The following is an 8,332-nucleotide window of genomic DNA, read 5'->3' on the forward strand; positions in this document are numbered from 1 at the left end:
AAAGGATTGGATTTACGCATTACCGTAAGGGAGGCTTAAACAGTAGGTTTTGCTAATGAGAATAGCATAATGAGAGATATAGGGTCTTTGTTTAGAGTTTAGACAAACACAGGTGTCGAGGTATATAAAGGCCGGGTCGCCACAAAGCAGGAGGGAGTCGTTCATGAGTTTGGAATTGGACCACTTCACGCTGGCGACCATGCAACATCTTTGCCTAATGTAACTGTCAGGTACGGGTGGCTGTACCATGTCAGGCTGTGTGATTGCGCGGATACAGAAGTTTGACTGATGACTAAAAAAAAACACAAAAAAGAAGTGGATGATTGTCTGGTGTGATCGTTTATCATTTTTATAGACTGTGACCGATTTATTTGAAGACTGTTGAACAACAAGCAACTCACGATATGCGTTGTTACTGTAGTGTACTTACTTACATACCCGCGATGTCCCACACCTGTCCTGGATTATTCCGGTGGGTGGTCTCAAACACCTCGGCAAACCCAACCCCGCTCTTGGCATAATCTGTGGGAGACGGACTCGAACTCCCTTCCCATGCTGCGCAGTACTAACTTAATGCAGTCGCCTCCCCTGGCGCGGCTAGGGGGCGCGCGTGCGATTGTGCACGTCTGTTTCTGGACAGTTATGGCCCCTTGCGGATCACAATTCCTTCAGCGCGGCAGCACATGTGTCAGAAACCAAGACGACGACGCCGACTCCTCCGTCTCATACATCAGCGGGGTATCGGCAACAAGCAAGGAAAATTCTTCTTGTGTTGCTGCCCCGAGGCGTCTGCGGCCTAACATTGTACAGTTGCGCGCTATCTGCGCGTGAGGCACGTCCTCTCGCCGAAAATGTTTATTTTTATCGAAAGCGCGTGTGCTTTACGAGAATCGCATGGCTGCATGTTCCCATAGTGCCGTCAGGTAATCAGCTGGCCCTGATAGGCGCTTATTTATTGACGGACCACTTTATTTTCGTCGGTAGACGGGTGAAGGGGAGGGAATGGTGAGAGGTGTGGTGAAGAGCGGAGAGGTGACATATTAACAGTATTTTTTTTTTTTAATTAGAAAACAAAAACAATGAAATGAAGCTCTCCTACCAAGACGTGTACCATATTTTTTATAAATTCTCTTTGAATAATGGCAAATTCTGTCCATGAGTATATTGCTACAAGCATCTATCTCCTTTTATTTTGATGATGATGATGTGTTTCTATCTAACTTGATGTAAATCTTGATTACTCTTATTGTTTTATCTACACTTGCAATGAAGGCTAACTGAAGTAACTTGTAAAACTGTCTCCATGAGTACATTATTACGAGCATTTATCTCTTTTATTTTGTCGATTTTGCTGCTGATGATGACGACGACGATAATGATTGACGATGATGATGCGTTTTTAATTTGATGTTGTAAATCATGTTTACTCTCATTGCAATAAAGGCTAACTTGTCCTCGTTGTTTTTTTTTTCTTTATAAAATACCATTTACCAACTTAGAAACGCTTTGTCTGGACGTATTCCATGCTGAAACTAATGTTTTACACCTTCCTGCGGTCCTGTCTCATATATTTGTCTCAAAGCTGGCAAGCACGATGATATGTCGCCTGCAATTCAAAATAACTTCACTGATGACTGTTTAAATATATGTGAAGATTTCCAACACAAGAACCTACCCTACTTCCCCTCGCCCCACCAACACCACACTTGACGCCACCCTTTCCATCACCAGAGCTGACACTACCTTGCCAGCTTCCACTTCTCAAAGCTGTAAAGCACCCGATCTTTTGATGGTCGTATATTCCCAGAGTAACCTTATGATGAAGAATGTGTGTGTGTTTGAGAGAGAGAGACCTTAATCAGAGAAAGACAGCAGGAGCCGCAGATGAAATTCCTTGGTCACCTGTAAGATTATAGACGTTGGCTTGGCAATGCCGCGTCAGGAGATTTCAGCTGGCGAGGGCGAGCATATCTTTGACGCGAATGACTGCGAGCAGAGATTTATAAGGTCTTGCAAATAAAATGTTTTTTATGTCGTCTAAAGTGTGCCAGGACTTCTGAGTCTTGAGGAGCTAATAGGTGGAAAGTGGGCGGGTACCAAACGATAATCAAACATTAACCACAGAATATGAACAGCCCGGCTATTTAAAGACCTTCTTCTTCATCGTCCTCTTCATTTTCATCATCAATCATCGTCATCTTATTCTTCTCCTTTTCATCTTCCTGTTTTTCTCCTGACTGGATAGAGATCAGTGGCACAAATCCAGGATTTTCGCAAACTGTCGGCTGTTTTTGTGAAAGAGGCTCAAATTTCACAATTTTCTGTCCAAAAGCAGCGTTTTTGGATTTTTATCTGTTTTATCCGCTTCCTGCTGTCGTTTGGACAGACGCCCCAGGCCCTAGTGCCAGCGCAATATAACAAGCTCGACCGTGCGCCCATATTTTCTGGCGAGCCGAATCTGCCGTATCTCACCTCGTCCTCAAACCCTCCAAAATGGAGCTCTCTCACCCCCCAACCCACCCATCCCACCAACTCCCATTTTCTAGTTTTTTCCCCCATTTTCTCTCTTCGCTCGATTTCTTATCTGCCAGCCAGTTCACTGTATATCGATTATTATTTGTCAAATGGAATACGTCTCTAGATATTCTGCAGACAACAAAATAAAAAATAGACTGAAAACAAACTGAGGATAAGATGAGAAAAATGCTGCGTTTAAACATTTATCCTCAGGGGGAAGAAATATAAGCATACAAAGCCAACTTTAAAGAGCCGTCGTATATTTTAACAAAATCGCTCTTTTGACAAAGGAGGTCGTTGCGGCAACAACTAAGACAAAAGGAAAAATTTAAATGAAAATGGAAGAACAGTTTTCTTGCCTATCTTTCCGAACTGTTGCGAGGCTACCAAGCGAGCAGATCTCTTCGCTCTGCACATGCATACTTGCTAAACGTCTTTCTGAATAAAACTTTAAATAAAATGTTAGTTGTAGTAATTGAAATTCCTTGCATCTTTGCTTTTGTTGTTACTATCTTGGTTTCCAGCATTCAGGTCAATTTTTAAAAATAAGTTCTGACAGTTATCTTAGAGCTTGTGTGCTGGTATATTTTTTTATCTTCATCCTTTTTATCCTTTATCTTTTATCTTTTTGCCATTTTCTTTTTATTTACAAGTTCGCTTTATTTTTTTTTGTTCTTCGCAATTTTAGTGAAAGTGGGTGGATGGAAGCTTCCATTTCGAGAAACAAGAGAGTTTTAAAGGACTAGTGGAGTTAAAAGAAACAGGTCAAAATCAGGATGTTTAATTTGTTTACCTCTGTCTGCATGGTGATGTTTGCCAGGCGTGTATCTCGAGAACGAAATGAGATGTTCACTTAGATTAGGGTTCATAGTAACCTGCACTGAGCTTTAATCAATCATTAAAACTTCAGTAATTCTTGAAGTCACATGCGAGTAACACGATCATTGGAATACACAACATAATACAGGGTTAATATATGACACATGAATTTATAACAAATGTATTTCTAGAAAAAGTCCCTCTTTCACAGATTACAACCAGAGGCTATAGAGGCGTCGAATATTCAAATTTAGTTCCAGGTCACCTGTAGACAGAAGCTAACAGCGCATTAAAGGTAATGAAGTTTTTTTCAGGTTACCAGCAGGTCATGAAGACACCGATAAATTAAGTCTGTCGAGACGAGCGCCAGGTTATATCGGACATGCTTATTACGCCAAGCGCGCGGACGAGATAATGCCAGTCGCGAATCAGCAGACTGGGCTGGTGTTAAATAGACCATGAAATGCAGGTTAGCAGACTGAAGTTATGCAGTCTTATCTGCTTGTTCTGTAATCACCAACTCTTCTTCATGTGCATGTGCGCACGTGGCAATATGCAGATGTGTGTGTGTGTGTGTGTGTGTGCATATTAATAACATAGTGTGCAAAGAAAATGTTCGGAAGCAGAGCAGGGTAACTAGGCAAAGCTCACTGTCAGCGCAGCAGCAGGAAGACGACACCCATCAAGGGCGGCAAGCGATAAGACGCACGAGAGTAAATCAGATTAGCTCCCTTCCTTGACAATATTATAGCAGCGGACTCCAGTCCCGGTGTACTTGTGTGCAGCAACCACTACCACCCTGCAGTACTGGACAATCACGTACCCGTTCCAACTTCAAATCCTGCATTCTCTTGCATTTTCGACATCCGGCTCGGCTATCTTGTATTTCTGTATTATTTTTTTATCATCTGTACCCCAAACTCTCGCAGACTTTAATGGCATCTCTAAGCGATTCTACATCAATAAATCGTGCTTAAAGCCCACCTCGAATGTAAGCTAGAAATGTTTCCCAGATTATTAAAATAAACCGTTTTTAAAACAATGTTTTGTTGTTAATTGTTTTTAATTAAGTTTTAATAGAAATGCTAATCTCTAATCAACTACTTTACCAGATGCTAGGTAAGGTGAAGCCAAAGCCGTCGCCAGAACAAGAAAAGCACATATAAGCTCGAATTATTTGTCATTATTTCGGCCTCGCCTTTAAAACAATGGTCTGAAGGTTCGCCTCTTGCCAATGGCAGGTCTACCTCGGAGGAAACTTCACACTAGAACTCGAGACCCTTGCGATCAACTAATCTGTCAGGGTTCGCCCCCCGGGCTTGAGTGGATTTCTGCGTTAGCACCACAGCCATGTTGTTTGTTTGATCTGTGCATTTCTTCACTAGACCAGGCCCGAACGATAGCCACAAAAGAGACGACAAGGTGCAGATAAGGTTCGGATGTTTGCACGTGAACTCACTGACTGCTCCAAGCAAAGAAAGAGGAGTAAATATTTTGAACACCGGTGCCTCCGCTTAGTCCTCCTCTCTTCCGCGTCTGGCTTTCGCTCAAATATTTATAATTATAACTCGCTTGAGTACCCGAGACATGGCAAACAGTTTTTTTTTTTAAATTTAAAGTACAGTATTACATGGTAATACATGGTAAACCCACGACTGTGAGACATACACCTTCCACAAATTTCTCAGGAACTAGGGAGCACTGCGACTTTTATATTCAGTAAATGAAATTGAAGGATCATGCAACTGGCTTCATGGTAGACAAATGCAAGACGATACCCTTGCGAGAAGTCGTAAAAAGACAAGCTTTTACAGTCACAGAAAGAGTGATTTAGGACTTAGCAAGTAATAAACACTGACATAAAATGTTTTATTTGAGAAGTCCGGTTTGAATACCTTTTGTAAAGTTCCTGCTTATTTAATCAGCGGTTTTAATTAAAGATCAGCGACGAGGAGGACTTGCTGTAGTACGAATGTGGAATACTTAAGTCTGGATTCTTGTTTTGTAATATCGTCAGGACTTTAGTTTGTCAGTGTTTTTCACTCAGCTGAGTTCTATAATTATGTACAGAAATACGCCAATGTACACACCACTATATATTTTTAATATAGCTAATATAGTTTAAATCAATGCAACATAAAGTTATTTGTTTTTCAAAAAAAAAATTTTTTTACAAAAAAAGCAAACTATTGTGTGTGTATATATATATATAGAGAGAGGAAGATACAAATGAGACAGAGAGAGGAAAATATTTCCGTGAACTACACCCATACACCACTACTACATCCCCTCCCTGCCTCCCACCCTTGTTTAGTCCTGCATTCCTCCATGGGTGTCAGCTGTCACCTCGTATCGAAACCACCGCCGGGGCCGTTTCTCCTTTATCGTGATGTAACCACAAGCTGTGATGTCTCCTGTTCTTGTCTGTCGCTTCGCTGGTTCCACCCCCAACCCGCTTCAGTGGGTTCTTGGTTACAGGAAGCGAGGAAGACGGTGCGGCGCAGAACTCAGGTGTCGCTCAGGTGCGAAATGGCTGTACAAGGCAACCTGTCACGCTCTCAGTTCCCCAACCCCCACCCTATCCCATCTCCCAGTTTCCAGAGGGATGGGTGCGAGAACTGTGCTGAAAGAAAAGAGCTTGGGGGCAGGGGAGAGAGAGATGGGAGGGTCACAGTAGGATGCCATTTCGCGGCAGCCGAGGGTCGTTTATCGCACATGTGCAAAATACCTTCGCATGGCGTGCAATAGTCGATTTCCTTTTGGGCCGAACTGATGACCAGGACTGGCAGGGGGGAGGCAGGGAGGTAGCAAACAAAAGGATCGCGAGGAAAGAAAACAGTACCCGGTCTGACACCCCTTTTGTCGTCTCATCGTCACTCTGGGACTAGCCCCGCCACTCCCTTAAACCATCCACCCCGTTCCCCCACCCTGATAAGGCCGACATTGATGAGACTTTTATGCGTCGAGGCTCAGTGTACACAAGACGTTGATCGGGCAGCGCGAAAACGGGGCAGCGGCGGTAATTTTCGCCTCGAGTGAGCTCCCCTGTCCAAGATCATGAATGACGATGGCGCAGACCAAACGTTTTGCCATCGCCAGGGCAATTGTCGTCAGCCGATGAGCGACGGCTCCTTGTTGTTCCCCTTTGTCAGCCGCTTCCGGAACGGTCCGACCAGACAGCCTTCAGAAAGGATTCTTGTCACTGCGGTTATTCAGCTCGTGGATGACCGCCGACGACGACGATGATACCTGTCAACAAATTTTCCCACCTGTGATTGGAGTTGGGTGCTGAGAGGTTTTATCACGTTGACAAATCTTACTGTGCAAATTAATTTTAAAAGTGAGTAATGAATGCGCTAAAACAATTACTCAAAATATAAATGACAATTAGCACGAATAAAAGAAGCATAATGGAAAGAAAAAAAAGAAGACATGAAGAATAGACGGGAATATGGAGACAGATACAGAGGAGTTTTTTTTTTTTAATTTCTAAACAATAAATTTAACTGAATACACAGTAAACTATGATTATTTACACCTAGCCGAACTGAAGAAGTATGGGCTGCCTTCTCATTTATTTCCTTTAAAATTGATACCTAATCTGTGAGCATGTAATCAAGCAAATTAACTAACCCAGCAATTAAGGTGAAAAAAACTGTTCTAGTCAGAACGTATATTAAACTTTTTTCTAAAGAAAATATTGGTAGCAATAAATACCCAAACATGTTTTAAACCATGGAAACTTTTTTTTGCCATAATGTTAAATATTACCTTATATTTCTTCTCTTTTTTTTTTCTCTCCTCTTATCCACCTATCACTACCATCAACAACGCTGGGTACTCCCACTGTGTATGCTACTTTGCTATTGTTTACACGACCTGGCACAGTCACAACCCAGCTGCACTGACATGAACAAAAAGACTGTTCTCACACATTCCAGAACGTTCAAAGCACGTGCGTAAATGTTCTGTTGCAGGAACTAACATGAATTATTCAGACTATGTAAGGAAAATAACGAGCAGGGCTGATTTTTACCGTCCTATATTCATTTTGATGAAGACACTTAATTATGAAGAAGAATTAATATTTTGAGTAAAGGTCAAAACATTATGCCTAAAGTGTGTTATAAAAGGATTCTCAATGAGAAAAAAAGAAAGAATATTGTTGAAAAGGCAATGTTAACCGTTAAATCTATCCAAAAAGGCCAGTGAACCGAACAAACACGAAGGAATATTTGAGCAAGTTTTGGAAAGCTTTTATGTAACTATCATGTATATAACTATCATGTAAACACTTTGCCAAACTTGTTCAAACATCCACCCACATTGGACATTAAAAAACCGTTATTGCAGAACAGTCTAACTTTTAACTATTAATTATATTTTATAGACTACCACTAACGCGCCTCACCCTTAACTACTCCAGCGACCGTGAATACTTTGTGGTTTAAGAAAACATTATCACATTTATCTCGCTTGAGCCTCTTCCCAAAGCTTACTCACCAAAATCTTGTTTCAATCGCTGACAAGTGAGCTTTAAACAACGCAGCACATTGGCTTCACTCACGAAATATTAGTTCCCTTCCTCAACACACCCTCAACACCCTCCCTCTCTCACAACATAAGATTGCAATGTAATCGGTGGTCTGACGTTAACATATTAACACACAGGTCAAAGTTCATGTAACATTTTTTTCACCCTTAACCATCCTAAGCCGACTGCAATGGAGTAATCCGGAGCCAGCTGTGCAGCTCTCCGCTAACATATTGCTGTTTAGCTGAAGTATCCAGTTAGCTTAAATGCTTCTTATAGTAATTATATCAGCAGCTTAGCTGACTGTTAGACAGTAGCCATTTACCATTCACCGTAAAGGTGTATCACACACCTATCTCTACATGGGCCATTGATCAAGGGAAACAACCGCAGCGCGGGTGGTACTGGTTCTTCCCTGAGCTACATGGCATTAGTAGTAATAGCCTGCCTTTTACCAGGTAG

Source organism: Pomacea canaliculata, linkage group LG13 (genome assembly GCF_003073045.1).
Source record: "Pomacea canaliculata isolate SZHN2017 linkage group LG13, ASM307304v1, whole genome shotgun sequence".
Taxonomy (NCBI): domain Eukaryota; kingdom Metazoa; phylum Mollusca; class Gastropoda; order Architaenioglossa; family Ampullariidae; genus Pomacea; species Pomacea canaliculata.